At 39.6% G+C, this 27,214-nt stretch overlaps 1 protein-coding gene and 1 non-coding gene across 3 annotated transcripts in view; both read right to left on the reverse strand.

The window, feature by feature from the left end:
- PEX5L (peroxisomal biogenesis factor 5-like) overlaps nucleotides 1-27,214 on the reverse strand; it is a 219,844-nt gene that overhangs the window by 26,433 nt on the left and 166,197 nt on the right. The window lies entirely within an intron of this gene.
- TRNAC-ACA lies at nucleotides 21,163-21,234 on the reverse strand. The gene has a single exon. It is a non-coding gene; the product is annotated as a tRNA-Cys (tRNA).

Consider the following 27,214-nt stretch of genomic DNA (forward strand, 5'->3'; position numbering starts at 1 on the left):
AAGAAAAAAAAAAAAAACCCAAATTCAGCTAAAAATCCATTATTTGAATAGTTTTAAGTGTGGGTACCTGACACACATTTTGGGAAGGGCAGCCTCTGCTAGAGTTGCTGCTAGGCAATGAGATTGGAATGCAGAAGTAGGAAGTCAAGAGATACCTGGAGTAACAGGCAAGTTTGGCCTTGGAGAACAAAATGAAGCAAGGCAAAGGCTAACAGAGTTTTGCCAAGAGAATGTGCTAGTCATAGGAAATTCTCTTCCAAGAACAAAAGAGACAACTCTCATGACCAATACTAATGGTCAGTACTGAAATCAGACTGATTATATTTGCAGCCAAAGATGGAGAAGCTCGATACAGTCAGCAAAAATAAGCCACCTGACTGTGGCTCAGGTGATGAGCTCCTTATTATAAAATTCAGACTTAAGCTGAAGAAAGTGGGGAAAACCACGAGGCCCATTCAGGTATGACCTAATTAAATCCCTTATGATTCTACAGTGGAAGGGACAAATAGATTCAAGGGATTAGATCTGATACAGTGCCTGAAGAACTATGGACAGAGGTTTGTCACACTGTACGGTAGGCGGTGAGCAAAACCATCCTCAAGAAAAAGAAATGCAAGAAGGTAAAATGGTTGTGTGAGGAAGTTTTACAAATACCTGAGAAAAGAAGAGAAGTGAAACGCAAAGGAGAAAGGGAAAAATATACCCAACTGATTACAGAGTTCCAGAGAATAGCAAGGAAAGATAAGAAAGCCTTTCTAAGTGAACAATGCAAATAAGTAGAGGAAAACAATAGAATGGGAAAGATTAGAGATCTCTTCAAGAAGATTAGACATACTAAGGGAACATTTCATGGAAAGATGGGCACAATAAAGGATAGAAAAAGTAAGGACCTAACAGAAGCAGATGATATTAGGAAGAACTGGCAAGAATACACAGAACTATACAAAAAAGGTCTTAATGACCCGGACAATCATGACGGTGTGGCTATTCACCTAGAGCCAGATATCCTGAAGTGTGAAGTCAAGTGGGCCTTAGGAAGCATCACTACAAACAAAGCTAGTGGAGGTGATGGAATTTCAGCTCAGCTATTTCAAATTCAAAACTTAAAAGATGATGCTGTTAAAGTGCTGCACTCAATATGCCAGCTAATTTGGAAAACTCAGCGATGGCCACAGGACTGGAAAAGGTCAGCTTTCATTCCAATCCCAAAGAAGGACAATGCCAAAGAATGTTCAAACTACCATACAATTTTGCTCATTTCACATGCTAGCTTAAAAGTCCTTCAAGCTAGTTTAAAAATCCTTCAAGCTAGGCTTCAGCAGTGGATGAACCAAGAATTTCAGATGTACAAGCTGAGTTTTGAAGACGCAGAGGAGCCAGAGATCAAATTGCCAACACCTGTTGGATCATAGGAAAAAGCAAGAGAATTCCAGAAAAACATAAAATTCTGCTTCACTGACTATACTAAACCCTAAGTGTGGATCACAATAAACTGGAAAATTAAAGAGATGGGACTACCAGATCACCTTACCTACCTCCTGAGAAACCCATAAGCAGGTCAAGAAGCAACAATTAGAACTGGACATGGAATACCGGACTGGTTCAAAATTGGGAAAGGAGTAAGTCAAAGCTGTATATTGTCAGTCTGCTTATTTAAATTCTATGCAGAGTGCATCATGCGAAATGCCAGTCTGAATGAACCACAAGCTGGAATCAAGATTGCCGGGAGAAATATCAATAACCTCAGATATGCAGATGATACCACATTAGTGGCAGAAAGTAAAGAAGAACTAAAGAACCTCTTGATGAAGGTGAAAGAGGAGGGTGAAAAAGCTGGCTTAAAACTCAACATTCAAAAAACGAAGATCATGGTATCAAGTCCCATCACTTCATGGCAAATAAATGGGGAAACAATGGAAACAGTGACAGACTTTATTTTCTTGGGCTCCAAAATCACTGCAGATGGTGACTGCAGCCATGAAATTAAAAGATGCTTGCTCCTTGGAAGAAAAGCGATGACAAACCTAGACACTGTATTAAAAAACAGAGACATCACTCTGCTGACAAAGGTCCGTATAGTTGAAGCTATGGTTTTTCCAGAAGTCACGTATGGATGTGAGAGTTGGATCATAAACAAGGCTGAGTGCCGAAGAATGAATGCTTTTGAACTGTGCTATTGGAGAAGACTCTAGAGAGTCCCTTGGACTGCAAGGAGATCAAACCAGTCAATCCTAAAGAGAATCAACCCTGAATATTCCTTGGTAGAACTGTTGCTGAAGCTCTAATACTTTGGCCAGCCTATTCGGTCAGCCGACTCATTGCAAAAGACCCTGATGCTGGGAAAGACCGAGGGCAAGAGAAGAGGGCAACAGAGGATGAGATGGTTTTATGGCATCATCGACTCAATGGGCATGAGTTTGAGCAAACTCCAGGAGATAGTGAAGGACAGGCAAGCCTGGCATTCTGTAGTCCATGAGTCACAAGTCAGACGGGACTGAGTCACTGAACAATAACAATGAAGAATTAGAGTAGCTCCTTTAGGACTGGCTGGGCAGTGGCTTTGGGAGCAGCCGGCCATAGGCACAGAAAGCAACACTGGTTTATCCTACTCTGTGCCAAGCTCTGTGCTAGGAGAAAACTCAGCCTAGACGGTTATGGTCGGAAAGCTAGGATTACACAGGTTCTGAACCACAGTCTGGTTTCTAGGCCTGTACTCATCACATTATGGCAAAGGTGTCCTCCTGGTGCTAAAGAATGAAGGAGACTAGCTTTGGGTGTGAACTCGACGGAATCTTCAAGGTCTTCTACAGCAGGATGATTTTTCAAAAAATAACACTGTGTTTTCCTCTTTATAACTTTCCTTTATGTGTTCCCAAGGGGAAACCAGGCCATTTGCTCTCCCTTACTTCAGGGGACTGAAGCAGACATTTTCTGCAAGATCTGTCCCTGGTTGGCTTCTATTTTACTAAGCCTGAAGAGAGTACTTGAGGTGTTCTGGAGGGAGGAAAAGGGGACAGGTATCTTAAAGACCTTAAGAGAGGAAGGGAGATTTCCAGGGACAGGAAAAGAGAAGGAAGGTGGTAGGTTCTGAGATAAGTGGGAAATGATGCTTAGCTTTTAAGGATTTCCCTGACAAACTGGCCTGACCTCCAAGAGAATGAGACAGGGTGTGCTAGGAACTCAGATCCCCACATGACAGAGAAAGAGATACAAACTGGACTTGGATCAACCCTTTGGGGCTTGATTGGCTGTTAGCAGTTAGCATGATAGACAGGAAGGTGGAGACTCTGTCCTTGTTTTTTGGCACCACATAAGCATTCCATGTTTGGTGACTGAGACTAAGTGACCTGCTTGGAAACCACTATTTTCCTTAAAGAAAACAGTGAAATGGGTACTGCTTGAACATCAGAGTTTGGAACTGAGGTCCAATTTCTCTGCAAATCTCAGTTTCTATGATTCTAAACCTGTGACTTGCTGACATCCCATCAAAGGTTGCTCTTCATCTTTTAATCCTCCCAGTCTCACCCTCTACTCCACCCTCATTCCTGGGTAGTGGTTATTCAGGGGTGAGACCTCGTCTTCAAAGTTGCTCTAAATGATAATTCAAAGCGTATTTCTTCTGAATATAAACATGCAGGGAAAAAGGGCCAGCCCAGTGTGATTAATCCCAGGCTACTAAGTAAACAGCATTTCTTCTTTACTATGTCCAGAATACTCATTTCTACCACAGATATGGATTCTGTCCCAACAGTAGAGGCTTTCCCCTCAACAAAGGCTCAGGACAGCAGGCATCTTGGTAATGCATATCTGATATGCTAGAAGTCCACGGAATGGCCACCAGTTATTCAGGTTAAGGTTAGGAATAAAATTCAAAATGGCTCTTTCAATGAGCCTTTCTGGTAGAACACCAAATTGTGCAAACAGAATGATCTCAGTTATATAACAGCTAGATAAAAGACTAGAAGGAAATATCCTGCCATGTTAAAAGTAATCTGTCTTTCATACAGATGGCCAATAAACACATGAAAAATGCGCACCATCACCCATTATTAGAGAAATGCAAATCAAAATTACAATGAGGTATCACCTCACATTGGTCAAAATGACCATCAGCAAAAAAAATATCTACAAACAATAATACATGCTGGAGACGGTATGGAGAAAAGGGAACCCTCTTGCACTGTTGATGCGAATGTAGATTGGTACAGCCACTATGGAGAACAGTATGGAGATTCCTTAAAAAACTAGGAATAAAACTACCAATGCATGCATGCTAAGTCACTTCAGTCATGTCCAGTTCTGTGTGACCTTATGGACTGTAGCCCGCCAGGCTCTTCCATCCATGGGATTCTCCAGGCAAGAATACTGGAGTGGGTTGCCATGCCCTTCTCCAGGGGATCTTCCTGACCCAGGGATCAAACCTGGTCTCCTGCATTGCAGGCAGATTCTTTACCATCTGAGCCACCAGGGAAGCCCCCCAAAATACCAAATGACCCAGCAGTTCCATTACTGGGCATATACCATGAGAAAATCACAATTCAAAATGACATATGTATCCCAATGTTCACTGCAGCACTATTTACAATAGCCAGGAAATGGAAGCAACCTAGATGTCTATGAACAGATGAATGGATAAAGAAGTTATTTTATACACACACACACACAATGGAATATTACTCAGCCATAAAAAGGAACAAATTTGAGTCAGTTCTAGTGAGGTGGATGAACCTAGAGCCTGTTACACAGAGTGAAGTCAGGAAAACACATTTTGTATATTAATGCATATATACAGAATTTAGAAAAATGGTACTGAGGGACCTATCTGCGGGGCAGGAATAGAGATGCAGACATCGAGAACAGACTGGTAAACACAACAGGGGAAGGAGATGGTGGGACAAACTGAGAGAATAGCATTGAAACATATACATTACCACATGTGAAATAGATGGCTAGTGGGAAGTTGCTGTATAACACAGGAAGCTCAAGCTGGCGCTCTATGACAACCCAGAGGGGTAGGATGGAGCAGGAAGTAGGGGGGAGGTGACATATGTATACTTATGACTGATTCACTCTGTTGTATGGCAGAAACCAACACAACATCATAAAGTGATTATTCTCCAATTAAAAATTAAAAAAAAAAAAGAGTAAACTGTTTTTGAGTGAAGGGCTGATGGGTGATGTTTTCCCTGCTTCTTTATGCTCTTTTGTACTTCCTGAATTTTCTATGAGTATGCATTACTTTTATAATTTAAGAAAGGTTAAAAAATGATAAAAATTATCTTTCCTTTTTAAAATACCATGAAACCTGCACTGAAGGTTTCATTTTCAACTGAATTGACTCATTTTCTTGAATAGGCTTTTAAAGATGCAGGTTCAGCTTGTCTGAATAGAAACAAACAGAAATCTATCAAGTGAATTTTATAATGTTTACTGACTCTCCCGAGCCCCCTGATGGGTGGTGTGAAGTGCCAATGACTTCAAGTATTTTTAAGGCAGTTAAGTTCCCCTAGTGAGACTCCTTGGCATCTAAAGCTATTAAAAGTCTTTTGAATGAAAGAATGAGGAAGATTTTGTAAGGTGTACTTCTAAATTACAAAAGTCACCTTTCCTGCAGTTTCAAATTAGAGCAGTAGATGCATAAAATTGCTGTGGAAAGAGAACCTCAGTTGAGGTGGGGCTGTCAGGCCCTAATTTAATGAGGTACACCAGGACTGACTGTTACCACTTAGAATAAGTTCTGCTGACTAATTAAAGTGCACCGCACAGTTTCATTTAATTACAGAAGACTACTTTTAGCACAATCAATTTTCATCCAGTCTCAGAATCCAGACTTCATTCTGGTAACTGCAATTAACACTGCCTCTTTTTTTCATTCCTAATCAATTTCAGAGAAACCTCAAACACGTTTGAATTTTAAATATTTTAGACATGACTGAGGGGATTTTATGTATTGATGATTTTGTCAGCTGTTCTGGGATGCTGGTAGATTACTTTTTATACGCTACAGGTAATAAATTATATGCTCACACCAGAAACGAGCTATTGTTTGCAATCCATTTTCATTTTAAAAATAGTTTTCTGATGATAACAATGGTATTTTACTACAAACTTGGGATATGCAGTATGGTGGTTAAGAACGGAAGCTGTCTCATCATGTTGATTTAGAAACAAATTCTGGCTCTATAGCTGACCTTCTACAGTTCAGTTCAGTCGCTCAGTCATGTCCGACTCTTTGTGATCCCATGAATCACAGCACGCCAGGCCTCCTTGTCCATCACCAACTCCCGGAGTTCACTCAGTCTCATGTCCATCGAGTCAGTGATGCCATGCAGCCATCTCATCCTCTGTCATCCCCTTCTCCTCCTGTCCCCAATCCCTCCCAGCATCAGAGTCTTTTCCAATGAGTCAACTCTTTGCATGAGGTGGCCAAAGTACTGGAGTTTCAGCTTTAGCATCATTCCTTCCAAAGGAATCCCAGGGCTGATCTCCTTCAGAAGGGACTGGTTGGATCTCCTCGCAGTCCAAGGGACTCTCAAGAGTCTTCTCCAACACCACAGTCCTACAAGTCCCGTAATATCTCCAGGTCTCATTTTCCTTATCCTTAAAATGAATATAGACTAGTGGTCTTGGTTAGTCACTATAAGGACCAAATGAGAAAGTGTATCTGTGGCATAAAGCACATGGTAAATGTTCAGTAAAAGTAGGTGTGCTTACAAGTGCTTTTGTACCTTTGAGAGAAATATAAAGAATGAAACAAAAATCACCCACAACCTCAAAGTTCAAATGCACTTCTGTGAGTATGCTGGTGTTTAGTTTCTGTATATACATATTCTCTCTTAGATGCTTTTCCTGTCTATTCAAGTCTTTCTTTTCTACCCAATTATTCAAAAATAAGAGCAAGGTTAAGAAGACTATTGCAAAAATGGACTGTTACATAGCAATTAAAATAGTACTTATGAAGAATTTATTACAACATGGGATAGGCCTTGAGTTATAATGTTCCTTGTTATGTAGTATGGTCACAATGATAGAAAACAGCAAGTAATGTGTGAGGGAAAAAAAAATAAGGCTAGAGAAATGTACCTACAGTTCATGGGTTGGAATTATGAGGAATTTGCCCCAAAACCTTTCCTTGCACTTTTTAGCATTTACCATATCTTCTATTGCTAGCATGTGTTATTTTAGTGAAAAAGTAAGATTTTCTTAAAACCGGCTTCCATCCAACCTAGGTGTCCATCGAGAGATGAGTGGATAAAGAAGTTGTGGTACATATATACAATGGGATATTACTCAGCCATAAAAAGGAATGAATTTGAGTAGGTTGAACAGAGACAGATGAACCTAGAGCCTGTTATACAGAGTGAAGCAAGTCAGAAAAAAACATATATCATATATTAACGCATATATATGGAATCTTGAAAAATGGTACTGATGAACCTATTTGCAGGGCAGGACTAGAGACAAAAACATACAGAATGGACTGGTGGACACAGCAAGGGGAAGAGGAGGGTGGGACGAACTGGGAGATTAGCATTGAAATACATACATCACCATGTGTAAAATAGATAGTGGGAACTTGTATAACACAGGGAGCTCACCCTGATGCTCTAGATGGAGAGGGGTTGGATGAGGGTGTGAAAGGGAGGCTCAAGAGGGAGAGGATATATGTATACTTAAGGCTGATTCACATTGTTGTATGGCAGAAACCAACACAGCATTGTAAAGCAATTATCCTCCAGTTAAAAAAATTTGTATAAAAATTAACTCAACTCAATAGCAAAAACCAAATAATCAATTAAAAAATAGGCAGAGAATCTGAACAGATATTTTTTTCAGAGAATACATATAGATGGCTAATGTGGAAAGGTGCTCAGCATCACTTATTCAGTGACATTAAAAATCAAAAATACACTTGTTGGAATGGCTATTATCAAAAGGCAAGAAATAACAAGTGCTGGTGAAGATGTGGGGAAGAGGAAACTATTGGAAATGTAAATTGATGCATCCACTATAAAACTGTATGAAATTTCCTTAAGAAAATTAAAAATAGAACCATTCTGTGCTGTGCTTAGTCAAGTCCAACTCTTTGCGACCCCATGGACTGTAGCCTCCCAGGCTCCTCTGTCCATGGGGATTCTCCAGGCAAGAATACTGAAGTGGGTTGCCATGGCCTCCTCCAGGGGATCTTCCTGACTCAGGAATCGAACCAGGGTCTTCTGCATTGCAGGTAGATTCTTTACCAGATGAGCTACCAGGGAAGCCCAGAACTATTCTATAATTCAGAAATTTCACATCTGGGTATTTATCTAAAGGAAATGAAAACACTAACTTGAAAAGATATGTGTACCCCTGTGTTCACTGCAGCACTATTTATAATAGTTAAGATATGCATAAAATTTGTGTCCAAACAGATGAATGAATAAAGACGTTCTGGTGTAAACAAACAAACAAACCCCCAAACTTCCATCTTTTCAGTTTCAATTCCTCCGTGATGTTTTCCCCCAAAACCCTACACTAGAGCAATCTCTTACCTCACTGAATTCCAATAAGAATATTCTGGATCAGTGGTTTGGAAAAAGAGAGCTGTGTGCTAGAAGCTGCCATTATCCTTGTGAACTTGAGAAGTCATTTACACTTATCTGTACATTATCTTTTGTCATTTGTAAAGTGAGAAGACTGGGTTCATTCTAAAATAACTCAGGTTTCTTTGTCTGTACAGACTGACTCAGAAGAATAAGGGGGGGAGGGAGATCTTAGTCCAGAATCATCATTATTATTATTTTTTGGAAGGGGGCTTCTAGTCTGTTCACTGATCTCCAAAAATTGTACTTTAAAATATTTCTCTAAAAATATACTTGACATTTTCTTTTCACTTTTTTATTATAAAACTAGCAAACAAAAATTCCTAAGAACCATGATAAAATTAAATAGTAATTAAAATATAAAGAATAAGGAAATAAGCAATTTAACTTAGAACCAGGGAATTTTAAGTGATAGCAGCATATAATCAGCTCCCATTCACCAGTCTATTTTGGTCATTTTCGAGTTGAAATAGAGTAACTTTCCACTTTGCAGTCAAACATAATTGTTGATTAGAAAGATCCTGGGGTTGTGTCATGAAGGAATTGATTGAGGTGAGATTATGTGTCAATTCTGCCTGTTAGGAGTCTGACTCTTTTTGCCTCTTTAGAAATTGATTAACTGTCACTGGATCAAAACTTAAAAGAACCGTCAATCAAACATCTCATTCTGCATATACAAAAGAAAAGAAAGTATCCCTTGTAAGGAAGAGAAAGAAAATCACTATGCAAGTTTGGATAAAGTATTTGCCACGATAAATTTTCATTGAAGTGAAATTGTGTACAGATGAGCTAGGGACCTCATTGTCCTGGATCTCATAGCCCAGGCTGGCGAAGAGTTGCTGAAATGTCCCCACTCACATCACTTGTTGACTTACAGGTAATATTAGTTGAAGATTCCGTATGGCTGCCCAAAGAACATATTCAGCCTGAGGCTGCAATTAAAGAGTGCAGCACAGGTGAATTCTAGCAAACATTTAGAGAAGAACAAATGCCTATCCTTCTGAAACTCTTCAAAAAAATTGCAGGGGAAGGAACACTTCCAAACTCACTTTATGAGGCCACCAACACCCTGATACCAAAACCAAATAAAGGTATCACAGAAAAAGAAAATTACAGGCCAATATCACTTATGAAAATAGATGCAAAAATCCTCAACAAAATTCCAGCAAACAGAATTCAACATCACACTAAAAAGATCACACACTATGATCAAGTCAAGTTTATTCCAGGGATGCAAGGATTCTTCAATACATACAAATCAATCAATGTGATACACCATATTAGCAAATTGAAAGATAAAACCATCTGATAATCTCAATAGATGCAAAGAAAGCTTTTGATAAAATTTAGCACCCATTTATGATAAAAACTCTTAAAAAAATGGGCACAGAAGGAACCTACCTTAACATAATAAAGGCCATAGACAACAAACCCACAGCAAACAATATTCTCAAAGGTGAGAAACTGAAAGCATTCCCTCTAAGATCAGGAACAAGTCAAGGTGCCCACTCTTGCCACTATTATTCAACATAGTTTTGGAAGTCCTAGTTATGGAAATCAGAGAACAAAAAGAAAGAAAAGAAATCCAGATTGGAAAGGAAGAAGTAAAACTCTATTTGCAGGTAACATGATACTGTACACAGAAAACCCTAAGGACACCATCAGAAAACTACAAGAACTAATCAGGGAATTTAGTAAAGTCACAGGATACAAAATCAGTACACAGAAATCACTTGCATTCCTATATACTAACAATGAAAAATCAGAAAGAGAAATTAAGGAATCAGTCCCATTTACCATTGCAACAAAAAGAATAAAATGCCTATGAATAAATCTACCTAAGGAGACAAAAGAGCTGTATACAGAAACTACAAGACACTGATGAAAGAAATCAAAGATGACATAAACAAATGGAGAGATGTCCATGCTCCTGGGTTGGAAGAATTAACATTGTGAAAATGACTATACTATCAAATGCAATCTACAGTTTCAATGCAATCCTTATCAAGTTACCGATGGCATTTTTCACAGAACTAGAACAAAAAATTTCACAATTTTGGAAACACAAAAGACCTTGAATAGCCAATGCAATCTTGATAAAGAAGAATGGAGCTGGAGGAATCAACTTACCTGATTTTGGACTATACTACAAAGCTACAGTCATCAAGACAGTATGATACTGGCCAAAAGCAGAAATATAGACCAGTGGAACAAAATAGAAAGCCCAGAGATAAACCCATGATTCTATGGGCAAGTTATCTTTGAAAAAGGAGGCAAGAATATACAATGGGAAAAAGACAGTCTTTTCAATAAATGGTCCTGGGAGAACTGGAAAACTACGTGTAAAAGAATGAAATTAGAACACTTCCTAATACCATACACAAAGATAAACTCAAAATGGCTTAAAGACCTAAATTTAAGATCGGAAACATAAAACTCTCAGAAGAAAATGTAGGCAGAACACAGTATGACATAAATCATAACAAGATCCTCTATGACCCACCTCCTAGAATAATGGAAATAAAAATAAACAAGTGGGACCTACTTAAACTTAAAAGCTTTAGCACAGCAAAGGAAACTATAAACAAGGTGAAAAGACAGCCCTCAGAATGGGACAAAATAATAGCAAATAAAACCACTGCTGCTGCTGCTGCTGCTGTCACTTCAATCGTGTCCGACTCTGTGCGACCCTGGACATGGCAGCCCACCAGGCTCCCCCGTCACTGGGATTCTCCAGGCAAGAACACTGGAGTGGGTTGCCATTTCCTTCTCCAATGCATGAAAGTGAAAGTGAAGTCGCTCAGTTGTGTCTGACCCTCAGCGACCCCATGGGCTGCAGCCGACCAGGCTCCTCCGTCCATGGGATTTTCCAGGCAACAGTACTGGAGTGGGGTGCCATTGCCTTCTCCGATAAAACCACTGGCAAAGGATTAATTTCCAAAATATATAAGCAACTCATACAACTCAATACCAGAAAAACAAACAACTCAATCAAAAAGTGGGAAAAAAATCTTTGGGGAAAGATTGAGGGCAGGAGGAGAAGGGGTGAGAGGATGAGATGGTTGGATGGCATCACCAACCCGATGGACATGGGTCATGTGGACTCTGGGAGTTGGTTATGGACAGGGAGGCCTGGCGTGCTGCGGTTCATGGGGTCGAAAAGTTTCAGACACGACTGAGCAACTGAACTGAACAATCCAGCAGTACCACTTCTAGGCATATACCCTGCAGAAACCAAAACTGAAAAAGACACATGTATCCCAATGTTGCAACACTGTTTACAATAGCTAGGACATAGAAGCATCCTAGATGTCCACTGACGGATGAATGTATAAAGAAGCTGTGGTACATTTATATAATGGACTACTACTCAGCCATAAGAAGGAATGCATTTGAGTCAGTTCTAATGAAGTGGATGAACCCAGAGCCTATTATACAGAGTAAAATTAATCAGAAAGAGAAATATTGTATATTAATGCATATATATGGAATCTAGAAAGATAGTACTGATGAAGCTATTTGCAGGGCAGCAATGGAGATGCAGACTTAGAGAACAGACTTATGGATAAGGGCAGGAGGAGGAAGGAGAGGGTGAGATGGAGAAAGTACCATGGAAGCATATATACTACCATGTGTAAGTGAAGTAGCTCAGTCGTGTCTGACTCTTTGCGACCCCGTGGACTGTAGCCTACCAGGCTCTTCCCTCCATGGGATTCTCCAGGCAAGAGTACTGGAGTGGGTTGCCATTTACAGATAGCAAATGGTAATCTGCTGTATGACTTAGAGAACACAAACTGGGGCTTTGTAACAACCTAGAAAGGGTGGGAAAGGTGGGAGGTGGGAGGTAGGTTCAAGAGGGAGGGGACATATGTACATCTATAGCGAATTCATGTTGATGTATGGCAGAAATCAAACCAATATTGTAAAGCAATTATCCTTCAATTACAAATAATTAAAAAAAGATGTGCAGCACCCTGATCAAACATAGAATTTTTAAAAAATAAATTAAAAAAAATTTCAAATACAGTTGAATTACAATATTGTGTTAATTTCAGGTGCACAGCAAAATGATTCAGTACTACATACACACATACCTATTTTTTCAGATCCTTTTCTCTTGTAAGTTATTACAAACTATTGAGTAGAGTTGCCTGTGCTATACAGTAGGTCCTTGTTGATTATTTTACATACAGTAGTGTGTACATGTTAATCCCAAATTCCCAATTTATCCCTCCTGCTCTTTTCCCCCTTTGGTAACTATCAGTTTGTTTTCTATGTCTGAGTCTGTTTCTGTTTTATATATAAGATCATTTTCATAATTTTTTAGATTCCACATATAAGTGATATCATGTGATATATGTCTTTTTCTGATGTACTTCACTTAGTATGATAATCTCAGGTCCAAGAGATAGGATAGAATTTTGTCTGGTCAAAGTTAGTTTGAGCTCTGGGTACAGCCTTTGGTGTCCCACACAGTGTGAGGGTCCAGAATCATGTTTTTGCAGATAGCAGAATTAGGGTGAATGAATGGCAGTTCCAAGGGGAAAGATTTTTATCAAACACAACATGAAGTTGCTTGAAAATGTGCTGCTGCTTCTTCAGAGGGATGGGTTCCCCAGCATTAGAAATTTTCAGACACAATGACCAATGTGAGGGGTGCTCTACACATGATTCACAGGTCAGTTTGACCTAATGAACCCTATGGTCTCTTACAAATCCTATGGTCTCTTGCAAGTCTTTGCTTGCAGTGTTATTAATGAATTGACTTCTGGAGTCAAACAGGAAGGTTCAAAATTAATAAAATCTCTATGAGATAAGAAACGGATCTGCCATGTATGCACCTTTCTCAAGCTAAACAGGATAGGGAAGGAAAACAGACACACTTTGGCATCAGGTAGAGGCAGGCAACCTATCTCACCTCTTTAACTCAGTTTCCTGGTCTATAAAATGTAAACGGTCTCTTAGATTGTGTGGATTAAGTGAAGCAATGTATGTAAAGTGCTTAGAATTTGTAACATATAAATACTATGGAATTGGCAATTAATGTTATTTTACACTTGTAAATGAAAACAAGTATTTCCCAGGGTAGAGAGGATGCTATCCCACAAATTGTAAAGTGTGTGGTTCAGAAGTGCTAGAAAACAAAAATGTTTGTACTAGCATTCAACAGAGATTTTCCAGTTGCCTCTGGGTTAGACATGCTTCCCTGTATAATGGAGTCGACCATCACTGCCAGTGTTGGCAGACACCTGGGCAGACAGCCTGAGGCTCTCACCAAGCTACATGCCAGCCTGTTAGCTGCAGAAACATGGGGATAAAAAATTGAAGAAGAACAGATATTGGAGGCTGGAAATAATGGAATAAAAGGCTTGAACAGAGTGTCAGAAGCAACCAAGAGCCATTTCTAGCAGAAACTAAAGAGTTTCCTGTTCTTTGGTTTCTATTCTTTTTCACCTGGCAAGTGGCAAAGAGGAATGGAGCATTAAACACAATGAACAAAGCCTGTTGTCCAAATGGGCAAGGGTCATTTCTGAAAGGGCTTTTAGCTTATTCATTTGTAAATGAACGCCCTTGCAGAACCAGAATTTCACATGATTATATCTGTGTTTGTAGCTCCAGTGGTATTTGCATTCATAACAAAGAACTGCTCTTAAGGTGCCCTGAAATGAGATTTGGAGAGTAAGCCCAGGGTTTGTTGCTGCTTTGGGAGTAAGGTTTTGTGAGCCCAGTTTTTCAGAGGCTCCTGGCTGCTCTTTGGGCCACTAACAGCAGGCAACCACAGGGCTGCTCTACCGCAGGCTTTGGGAGATGCAGAGGGGCATGGGGTTTGAGTCTTGTTTCATGTTCCATGTGACAAGTCATGTGATGCAGGAAGGGGCAGGTGGATAGTACAGTGCAAGCCCTGACTGTTAGCTTTTCTTCCTGTAAAGCAAGTGCCTGCCTTAAGCTTTGACTGCCAAGGTATCACTTCAAAGAGGCACCCACTTCAAGGATGGCACCCTCTTTAACGTTGGCTATCTCAAATAAACACATTGCTGGCTACAAGACTATATAAAGAGCCAAGCTGTCCATGCCCACCCCTCCTCTCATACCTCCCAGAATCCTTTGATTTAGAGTTCTTGGTTGATTTTGACAACTGACCATTTGGGAGGATTGTTTTTCCTCTCTTCCTGAGCTTTAAATCCCACTCTTACATTTTAAATTCGCCAATAAAGAGGGAGCCCTCAAAACCTTAGGCCCCTACTCTCAGCCCCAATAAAAGGAGAACCCCAGGCCCATGCTTGTGTACTTTCTACTGGTGACTCAGCTGTGTACCCCAGGAGAGACATGTAATTTCTAGAACCTGTAAGTAATAAACCTTTATTTTTCTTGAAAAGTTTCCTGACGGTTATTGTTGAGAACATCTTGTAACCACAGTAAGAACTACAAGGGCCAGTCCAATGACAACACTGGTAATTTGATAGGCTGAGGCAGGCACAGAACAACAGTGAATTGCAAGCAATGAGACTCAGTTCCAAAGGGATTTCTTCTCCTTTAGCCATGTCTACAAGTGGGGAAAGTTACTGGGAAATTCCCTCCTAGCTTTATAAAGTAAGGTGTGAGAAATATTCACTAAACCCAAACTATATGTTTGTGCTTGCATCATAGTGATACTAAACAAAATACCTAGATGTGGATGTTATTCTCAAGCTCACTGTCCAATGATAAAATAAAAATAGCGGTAACTAATTCAAGAGAAGGTGAACAAATGCTGTAAAAACAAACAAATTACTTGCTCAAAATCACATTATTATTGGTAAATAAAAGATCCAGAATTCGAAGTACTTTATTCTTTCTTTTTAGGGCAGACTGCATCTTCTAAAAATGGCTCCAGTGGTATATCTGGTTCCTCCCACACTCCATTAAGTGGTGGAGTCTGTTGCTCTGTCTTTGAACACTTGCCTTGACAAACAGAATGCAATGGAAGTGAACTGGTGTGACTTTCAAGGCTAGATCCTAATAGGCCATACAGCTTCTGCCTGTCTCCTTCTCTTTGCAGCCTCTCACCCTTGGAATCTAGCTGCCACGTTGGAAGCCCAGGCCTAAAAGGCCACCTATAGGTATCTTAGCCATCTACCACACTAAGATCTTGGGTGGCTACTAGTATAAGCCTTCTGACATGTGAGTGGGAATGCTTTCAGGTGATTCCAACCCCTTGCCATTGCCACCAGCCTTCAAGACATGTAGTGGAATAAAGATGAGCCATCCTCTCTGAGTCCTATCCAAATACGGATTTTTGAGTAATATTAATATTGTTGTTTTAAGTCATCTGAATTATATTAAATTCACCCATTCCAGTCCATTTTAGTTCAGTGATTCCTAAAATGTCGATTTTCACTCTTACCATCTCCTGTTTGACCACTTCCAAATTATCTTGATTCATGGACCTAACAATCCAGGTTCCTATTCAGTATTCTTTACAGCATCGGACTTTACTCTCACCACCAGACACATCCACAACTGGGTGTTGTTTTCACTTTTTCTCAGCCTCTGCATTACTTCTGGAGCTGTTTCTCTGCTCTTCTCTATTAGTATGTTGGGCACCTACTGACCTGGGGAGTTTACCTTTCAGTGCCCTATCTCTTTGCCTTTTCATACTGTTCAAGGCAAGAATGCTGAAGTGGTTTTCCATCTATTACTGTGGGCAAGAATTCCCTAGAAGAAATGGAGTAGCCCTCATAGTCAACAAAAGAGTATGAAATGTAGTACTTGGGTGCAGATGGTGACTGCAGCAATGAAATTAAAAGACACTTGCTCCTTGGAAGAAAAGTTATGACCAACCTAGACAGCATATTAAAAAGCAGAGCCATTATTTTGCCGACAAAGGTCCATCTAGTGAAAGCTATGGTTTTTTCCAGTAGTCCTGTATGGATGTGAGTTGGACTATAAAGAAATCTGAGTGCTGAAGAATTGATGCTTTTGAACTGTGGTGTTGGAAAAGACTCTTGAGAGTCCCTTGGACTGCAAGGAGATCCAACCAGTCCATCCTGAAGGAAATTAGTCCTGAATATTCATTGGAAGGACTGATGCTGAAGCTGAAACTCCAACACTATGGCCACATGATGCGAATAACTGACTCATTGGAAAAGACCCTGATGCTGGGAAAGACTGAAGGTGGGAAGAGAGGGACATGACAGAGGACGAGATGATTGGATGGCATCACTGACTCAATGGACATGAGTTTGAGTAAACTCCGGGAGTCGGCAATGGACAGGGAGGCCTGGCGTGCTGCAGTCCATGGGGCTGCAAAGAGTCAGACACAACTGAGCAACTGAACTGAACTGACTGACTGACTTGGGTGCAGTCTCAAAAATGACAGAATGATCTGTGTTTGTTTCCAAGGCAAACCATACAATATCACAGTAATTCAAGTCTATGCCCCAATCACTAATGCCAAAGAAGCTGAAGTTGAACAGTTTTATGAAGACCTACAAGACCTTCTAGAACTAACACCCAAAAAAAGATGTCCTTTTCATTATAGGGAACTGGAATGCAAAAGTAGGAAGTCAAGAAACACCTGAAGTAACAGGCAAATTTGGCCTTGGAGTACAAAATGAAGCAGGGCAAAGGCTAACAGAGTTTTGCCACGGGAATGCACTGGTCAAAGAAAACATCCTCTTCTAACAACACGAAACGACTCTACACATGGACATCATCAGATCGTCAATACCAAAATCAGATTGATTATATTCTTTGCAGCCGAAGATGGAGAAGCTCTATACAGTCAGCAAAAAGAATAGGAGCTGACTGTGGCTCAGATTACGAACTCCTTATTGCCAAATTTAGACTTAAATTGAAGAAAGTAGGGAAAACCAGTAGGCCATTAGGTATGACCTAAATCAAATCCCTTATGATTATACAGTGGAAGTGATAAATAGAGTCAAGGGATTAGATCTGATAGAGTGCCTGAAGAACTACTGTCAGAAGTTTGTAACATTGCACAGGAGGAGGTGATCAAAAACATCTCCAACAAAAAGAAACGCAAGAAGGCAAAATGGTTGTCTGAGGAGGCCTTACATAGCTGGGAAAAAAAGAGAAATGAAAGGCAAAGGAGAAAAGGAAAAATATACTCAATAGAATGCAGAGTTATAAGGAATAGCAAAGAGAGATAAGAAAGACTTCTTAAGTGAACAATGCAAAGAAATAGAAGAAAACAATAGCATGGGAAAGACTAGATCTCTTCAAGAGAACTAGATACCAAGGGAACATTTCATGCAAAGATGGGCACAATAAAGGGCAGAAACGGTATGGACTAACAGAAGCAGAAGATATTAAGAAGAGGTGGCAAGAACACAGAAGAACTATAGAAAAAAGATCTTAATGACCCAGATAATCATGATGGTATGATCACTCACCTAGAGCCAGACATCTTGGAGTGTGAAGTCAAGTGGGCCTTAGGAAGCATCACTACGAACAAAGCTAGTAGAGGTGATGGAAATCCAGCTGAGCTACTTCAAACCCTAAAAGATGATGCTGTGAAAGAGGTCCACTCAATATGCCAGCAAATTTGAAAAACTCAGCAGTGGCCACAGGACAGGAAGAGGTCAGTTTGCATCCCAATCCCAAAGAAAGGCAATGCTAAAGAATGCTCAAATTACCCCACAACTGCACTCATCTCACACAGTAGCAAAGTAATGCTCAAAATTCTCCAAGCCAGGCTTCAACAGTTCGTGAGCCAAGAACTTCCAGATGTTCAAGCTGGATTTAGAAAAGGCAGAGGAACCAGAGATCAAATTGCAAGTATCTGTTGGATCACAGAAAAAGCAAGATAATTCCAGAAAAACATCTACTTTTGCTTCATTTACTATGCAAAAGCCTTGACTTGTGGATCACAACAAACTGTGGAAAATTCTTAAAGAGATGGTAATACCAGATCACCTTACCTGCCACCTGAGAAACTGGTTTGCAGGTCAAGAAGCAATAGTTAGAACTGGACATGGAACAATGCACTGGTTCAAAATTGGGAAAGGAGTACATCAAGGGTGTATATTGTCACTGTTTATTTAACTTGTATGCAGAATACATAATGAGAAATGCCAGGCTGGATGAAGCACAAGCTGGAATCAAGATTGCCAGGATAATTATTAATAACCTCAGATAGGCAGATGACACCACCCTTGTAGCAGAAAGTGAATAGGAACTAAAGAGCTTCTTGATGAAGGTGAAAGAGGAGAGTGAAAAAGCTGGCTTAAAACTCAACATTCAAAAAAATGAAAATCATGGCATCTGGTCCCATCACTTCATGGCAAATAGATGGGGAAACAATGGAAACAGTGAAAGACATTATTTTCTTGAGCTCCAAAATCACTTTCATGTGACTGCAGCCATGAAATTAAAAGATAATTGCTCCTTGGAAGAAACGCTGTGACAAACCTAGATAGCATATTAAAAAGCAGAGACATTACTTTGCTGACAAAGGTCAGTCTAGTCAAAGCTATGGTTTTTCCAGTAGTCACGTATGGATGTGAGAGTTGGACCATAAAGAAGGCTTAGCACCGAAGTGTTGATGCTTTTGGACTGTGGTGTTGGAGAAGACTCTTGAGAGTCCCTTGGACTGCAAGGAGATCAAACCAGTCAATCCTAAAGGGAATCATTGTATTTTTATTGGAAGGTGTATTTGTACATGCTTTTCTGGAATTCTCTTGCTTTTTCTATAATATAATGGATACTGATAATTTGATTTTCACTGGAAGGACAATGAATATTCTTTGGAAGGACTGATGCTGAAGCTGAAGCTCCAATACTTTTGCTCCTATGCGAAGAGCTGACTCATTAGAAATGACCCTGATACTGGAAAAGACTGAAGGCGGGAGCAGAAGGGGATGACAGAGGAAGGGATGGTTGGAGGGCATCACAGACTCAATGGACATGAGTTTGAGCAAGCTCCAGGAAATGGTGAAGGACAGGGCAGCCTGGCATGTTGCAGTCCATGGGGTTGCAAAGATTCAGACATGACTGAGCGACTGAATAACAAAAGTCACAGTGCGGGAGAAATGTATCACACAGCCAGAGTAACTGGATACTTTAGGTCAGAGGACTGGAGCAGGAAGGAGGACTTGGTGTAGACAAGGGACCTTAGGACTGTGCTTCCCTGAAGGGTTGTGCAGGCTAATGTGTGGTAGCATTGTCTCAAAAAGTGTTTTAGGATCAAAGAGTTCTGTGGTAAAATGAGCTTGAGAAACTTTAGATTAAACCAGAGGTTGCAAATGGGTCGCCTATAGGCCAGGCCTAGCCAAGAGTCATATTTACTCCCCCCTCATCCTAGATGTGAAATTTCACATCAAAACTTGGATTTCAGGAAAGTGGTCCAGATAGCAGAATAGAAAGACCCTGAGCTCACCTCCTCCCCCAAGCATATAAAAATCGCAATTATCTGCAGGACAACTATTGATGAAATAGAACCTACTAGGAAAGATTTACAACTAAAGACATAAAGAAGGACTACAACAAGATAGGTAGGAGGGGTATACTCTCGATATAGTCAAATCCCATATGCCCCAGGTGGGTGAACCACAAACTGCAGAAAAATTATTTTGCAGCAGTTTTCCCTCAGGGATGAGAGTTTGAGCCCCATGTCAGGCCTCCAGCCTGGGAGTCCAACACCAGGAAGACAAGCCCCCAAAGCATGAGGCTATGAAACCAGTGGGGCTTAACTGCAGGAGCCCTACAGGACTGGAGGAAAAAGAGACGTCACTCTTAAAGGGCTCACACAAAATCTCATGTGCACCAGGACCTAGGACATAATGGCTGAAAACTTCCCTAACTTGGGAAAGGAAACAGCCTTCTCAGTCCAGGAAACTCAGAGTCCCACTGAGGATAAACCCAGAGAGAACACACCAAGACACACTGTAATCAAAATTACAATAATTAAAGATAAGGGAAGAATATTAAATGCAGCAAGAGAAAAGCTACAAATAACACACAAGGAAAGTCCCATCAGGCTACCAGCTGATTTTTCAGCAGACACTCTGCAGGCCAGAAAGGAGTGGCATGATATATTTAAAGAGATGAAAGGGCAATACCTACAACCAAGAATAGTCTACCCAGCAAGGCTCTCATTCAGATTTTACAGAAAAATCAAAAGCTTTATAGACAAGCAAAAGCTAAATGAATTCAGCGCCACCAAACCAGTTTTACAACAAACGTTAAAAGAACTTCTCTACATGAAAAAGAAAAAGTCTCAACTAGAAACAAGGAAACTATGAAATGAAAAATTTCACTGGTAAAAGGCAAGCACACAATAAAAGAAAGAAAATCACCCACACATAAAGCTAGCAGGGAGGTTAAAAGACAAAAGTATTAAAATCATCTATATCCAGAATAAGCAGTTAAGGGATACACAAAACAATTAGATGCAAAATCAGTATTAGAAACAGTAACCATGAGGGGAGGAGAATACAAACGCTGCTACTGCTAAGTCGTTTCAGTCGTGTCCAACTCTGTGCGACCCCAAAGATGGCAGCCCACCAGGCTCCCCCATCTCTGGGATTCTCCAGGCAAGAACACTGGAGTGGGTTGCCATTTCCTTCTCCAGGGGATCTTCCCAACCCAGGGATCGAACCTGGGTCTCCTGCATTGTAGGCAGACGCTTTAACCTCTGAGCCAACAGGGAAGCCCTGGGAATACAAATGCAGGTTTTAAAAATGCATTTGAAATTAAGAGATCAGCAACAATACGGTCGTGTGTGTGTGTGTGTGTGTGTGTGTGTGTGTGTGTGTATATGACTGCTCAAACACCTCATGGTAACTGAAAACAAAAAACCATAATAGACATACACACAAAAGAGGAAAAGGAATCCAAATGTAACACTAAGGATAGGCATCAAAGAAAACAAAAGAGGAAAGATCTGTAAAATAATCCAAAATAATTTTTAAAATGGCAATAAGAACATAAATATCAATAATTATCTTAAAAGTAAACTGACTAATGCTCCAACCAAAAGACAGAATGGCTGAATACACAAACAAGTTATATATACATATAAATAAAAAATATATATGTGTGTATATATATACATATATTGCTCACAAGAGACTCACTTGAGATCTGGAGACAGACTGAAAGTGAGAGCGTGGAAAAAGGTATTCCATGCAAACGGAAATCAAAAGAAAGCCACAGTAGCAACATTTATATCAGACAAATAGACTTTAAAATAAAGACGGCTATAAGAGTCAAAGAAGGACATTACATAATAATCAAGGGATCAATCCAAGATATAACAATTGTAAACATATATGCATTCAACACAGGTGCACTTCCATATATATAGCAAATAGTAACAGATATGGAAGGAGAAATTGACAGTAACACAATAATAGTAGGAGACTTTAACACCCCCTTTACATCAATGGACAAATCATTCAGCGAGAAAATCAATAGGGAAACACAGGTCTTAATGATACATTAGATCAAATACACTTAACTGATATTTATAGAGCATTCCATTCAAAAACAGCAGAATACACATTCTTTTCCAGTGCACATGGAACATTCTCCAGGATAGATCATATGCTAAGCCACAAAACAAGCCATAGTAAATTTCAGAAAACTGAAATCATATCAAGGCTCTTTTCCAATCACAACACTACGAGACTAGAAAAAAATGGCAAAAAACACAAATACATGGAAGCTAAACAATGAATTACTAAGCAACCAATGTATCCCTGAAGAAATAAAGGAGAAAATAAAAAATACTAGAGACTAATGAAAACAAAAACCTATGTGACACAGTAAAAGCAGTTCCAAGATGGAAGTTTATAGCAATATAAGCTTACCTCAGGAAATAAGAAAAATAATCTACTATTATATAAAGGAGGGCTTCCCTTATAGCTCCAATGGGAAGAATCTGCCTGCAATGCAGGAGACCCCAGGTTGAATTCCTGCATTGGGAAGATCTTCTGGTGAAAGGATAGGCTACCCACTCCAGTATTATTGGGCTTCTCTTGTGGCTCAGCTGGTAAAGAATCCACCTGCAATGCAGGATACTTGGGTTCAATCCGTAGGTTGGGAATCCCTGGAGAAGGGAAAGGCTACCTGCTCCAATATTCTGGCCTAGAGAATTCCAGGGGCTGAATAGAGATTCCATGGACAAATGAAAACAAAAATGTATGTGACACAGTAAAAGCAATTCCAAGATGGAAGTCTATAGCAATAGAAGCTTACTTCAGGAAATAATAAAAATCTCAAATAATCTACTATTATACCTAAAGGAATTGGAGAAGGAACTGGCAACCCACTCCAGTATGCTTGCCTGGAAAATCCCATGGACAGAGGACCTTGGTGGGTTACTGTCTGATAGTGGGGTTGCAAAAGAGTTTAACATGACTTAGTGACTGAACAACCACCACACCTAAAGGAACTAGAGAAAAGAAGAACAATTAAAATACAAAGTTAGGAGAAGGAAAGAAATCACAAAGATCAGAGCAGAAATAGATGAAATAGAGACTACCAACAGAAAAAAGTCAATGAAACTAAAAGTTAGTTCTTTTTTTTCCCTTGTGCCTTAAAAAAACAACTTTTTATTTCATAATTGGAGTACAGCTGATTAACAATGTTGTGATAGTTGTGGGTGAACATAATAGCTAGTTCTTCAAAAAGAAAAGTAAACTTGACCATCCTTTAGTGAAATTCATCAAGAAAAAAGAGAGGCCAAATCAATAAAATCAGAAATGAAAAAGGAGAAGTTACAACTGATGTCACAGAAATATTCAGTTGGCCAAAAAGTTAGTTCAAGTTTTCTGTAACATCAGATGGAAAAATCTCAATGAACTTTTTCATCAGCCCAATAATAAGCATCATAATAGATTACTTAGGGCAGCTAAGCCAATAAAATGGATAACCCAGAAGAAACAAATTTTCAGAAAAGCACAATCTCTCAAGACTGAACCAGGAAAAAATAGAAAATATGACCAGACCAACTCCAAATACTGAAATTGAATCAGTAATTAAGAAACTCCCAACAAAAAAAATCCAGGACCAGATGGTTTCACAGGTGAATTTTACCAAACATTTAGAGAAGACTTAACACTGAAATTTCTGGAACTATTCCCAAAAATTGCAGAAAAAGGAACACTTCTAAACTCATTCTATGGGGCCACCATCACCCTGACAAAGCTATCACAACCAAAGATATCACAAAAAAAGAAAATTACAGGCTAATGTCACTGATGAATATAGATGCAAAAATCCTCAACAAAAGACTAGCAAACTGACTCTGAAGAATACATTAAAAGTATCATTCACCATTATCAAGTGGGATTTATCCCAAGGATGCAAGAATTTTTCAATATCTACAAATTGATAAATATGATACACATTAACAAACTGAAGAATAAAAACCATATGATCATCTCAATAGATGCAGAAAAAGTTTTTGATGAAGTTCAACATCCATTCATGATAAACTCTCCAGAAGGTAGGCATAGAGGGAACATGCCTCAAGAAAATAAAGACCATATATGGCAAATCCACAGCTAACAACATGTTCTACAGTGAAAAGCTGAAATCATTTCTTCTAAGATCAGGAATAGGGTTTCCCAGGTGGTTCAGATGTAAAGAATCTGCCTGCAACACAGGAGATGTGGGTTTGAACCCTTGGTTGGGAAAATGCCCCAGAGAAGAGAATGGCAACCCACTACAGTATTCTTGCCTGGAAATCCCATGGACTGTGAAGCTTGGTGGTCTACAGTCCATGGGGTCACAACGAGTCAGACACAACTTAGCAACTGAGCACACATGCCCACATGCAAGATCAGGAATTATTCAACATAGTTTTGGAAGGCCTAGTCATAGCAACCAGAGAAGAAAATGAAATAAGAGAAATTCAAACTGCAAAAGAAGTCAATCTGTCACTGTTTGCAGATGACATGATACTATACAGGCTGCTGCTACTTAGTCGCTTCAGTGGAGTCCAACTCTGTGCGACCCTATGGACTGTAGCCTGCCAGGCTCCTCTGTCCAAGGAATTCTCCGGACAAGAGTATTGGAGTAGGTTGCCATGCCCTCCTCGATACTATACAAAGACAATCCTAAAGACACCACCAGAAAATTATGAGATCTTATCAACGAATTCGATAAAGTTGTAGGTACAAAATTAACATACAAAAATCTGTTGCATTTCTATACATTAATGATGAACTATCAGAAAGAGGAATTAAGGAAACAATCCCATTTACCATTGCATCAGAAAGATTAAAATACCTAGGAATAAAAGTACCTAAAGAGGCAATAGACTTGTACTCAGAAAACTAGAAGATGTTGATGAAGGAAATTGAAGACAACACACAGATGGAAAGATATATCACGTACTTGGATTGGAAAAATTGGTATTGTTAAAATACTCAACACAATCCATAGATTCAATGCAATCTTTATCAAATTACCAATGGCATTTTTTACAGAATTAGAACAAATAAATTTAAAATTTGTATGGAAAAATGAAAGATCCCAAATAGCCAAAGCAATCTTGAGAAAGGACAGAGCTGGAGAAATAACACTCCTTGACTTCAGACTATACTACAAAGCTACAGTAAACAAAACTGTCTGCTACTAGCACAAAAACATGGAACTAGGATAGAGAGCCCAGAAATAAACCCACACATTTATGGTCAATTAATCTGTGAGGAAGACGTCAAGAATGTACAGTGGAGAGAATACAGTGTGTAGTGCTGGGAAAACTGGACAGCCACATGTAAAAGCATGAAATTAGGACATTTTCTAACCCCACACAAAAATAAGGCCCAAATGGACTAAGACCAAAACTTAAGACCAGATACCATAAAACTCCTAGAAGAAAACATAGGCAGAACACTCAATGACATAAATCACAGCAGTAGTTTTTTTTAGATCCATCTTCTAAAGTAACAGAACAAAAAGCAAAAAACCAAATGGGACCTAATCAACTTATAAGCTTTTGCATTACAAAGGAAACCATACACAAAATGAAAGGACAACCTACAGACAAGGAGAAAATATTTGTGAACAATGCAACTGACAAGGACTTAATCTTCACAATATACAAACAGCTTATACATCTTAATATATAAACAAACAATCCAATCAAAAAATGGGCAGATGCCCTAAATAGACATTTATGCAAAGAAGACATCCAGATGATCAACATGCACATGAAAAAAAAAGCTCAACACCACTAATTACTAGAGATATGTGAAAAAAAAGCAACCAAAAAAAAAATCTGTAATATTACCTCACATTGGTCAGAAAGGCCATCATCAGAAAGTCTATAAATAATAAATGCTGGAGAGGGTGTGGAGAAACGGGAACCCTCCTACACACTTGGTGGGAATTAAATTGGTGCAGTCATTAAGGAGAAAAGTATGGTGGTTTCTTAAAACACTACAAAAATAGAGTTACCATATGATCTAGTAATCTCATTCCTGAGTATATATACAGAAAAGACAAAACTCTAATTAGAAAAGATACATGCACCTCAATGTTCATAGTAGCACTATTTACAATAGCCAAGACATGAAAGAAACCTAAATGTTCATCAACAGAGGAATAGAAGGAAAAGATGTGGTATATTTTCTCTCTATCTCTCTCTCTCTCTCACACACACACACACACACACACACACACACACAATGGAATACTGCTGCTGCTGCTGCTGCTAAGTCGCTTCAGTTGTGTCCGACTCTGTGCGACCCCATAGATGGCAGCCCACCAGGCTCCGCCATCCCTGGGATTTTCCAGGCAAGAGTCCTGGAGTTGGTGGCCATTGCCTTCTCTGAAATGGAATACTAATTACCCATAAAAAAGAATGAAATATTGCCATTTGCAGTAACCCGAAAGGACCTAGAGATTATTATACTAAGTGAAGTAAGTCAGAGAAAAACAAATATCATGTGATATTACTTATATGTGGAATATAAAAAAAAGATACAAATGAACTTACTTACCAAACAGATAATGTACTCAGAGACACAGAAAACTAACTTATGGTTTCTAAAGGGGAAAGAGGGGCAGGGATAAATTAGGAATTTGGGATTAATAGATACATACTGCTACTGCTAAGTCGCCTCAGTTGTGTCCGACTTTGTGCGACCCCATAGATGGCAGCCGACTAGGCTCCCCCATCCCTGGGATTCTCCAGGCAAGAACACTGGAGTGGGTTGCCATTTCCTTCTCCAGTGCATGAAAGTGAAAAGTGAAAGTGAAGTTGCTCAGTCGTGTCCAACTCTTTGTGACCCCACGGACTGCAGCCCACCAGGCTCCTCCATCCATGGGATTTTCCAGGCAGGAGTACTGGAGTAGGGGTGCCATTGCCTTCTCTGCTTCACATGCTAATGATCATTTAAACTCTCTAAGAGGGAAATAGATGGGGAAACAGTGGAAACAGTGTCAGACTTTATTTTTCTGGGCTCCAAAATCACTGCAGATGGTGATTGCAGCCATGAAATTAAAAGACGCTTACTCCTTGGAAGGAAAGTTATGACCAACCTAGATAGCATATTCAAAGCAGAGACATTACTTTGCCAATAAAGGTTCGTCTAGTCAAGGCTATGGTTTTTCCAGTGGTCATGTACGGATGTGAGAGTTGGACTGTAAAGAAAGCTGAGTGCCGAAGAATTGAT

The sequence above is a fragment of the Bison bison genome, unplaced genomic scaffold (assembly GCF_000754665.1).
Source record: "Bison bison bison isolate TAMUID 2011002044 unplaced genomic scaffold, Bison_UMD1.0 scf7180017864367, whole genome shotgun sequence".
NCBI lineage: Eukaryota > Metazoa > Chordata > Mammalia > Artiodactyla > Bovidae > Bison > Bison bison.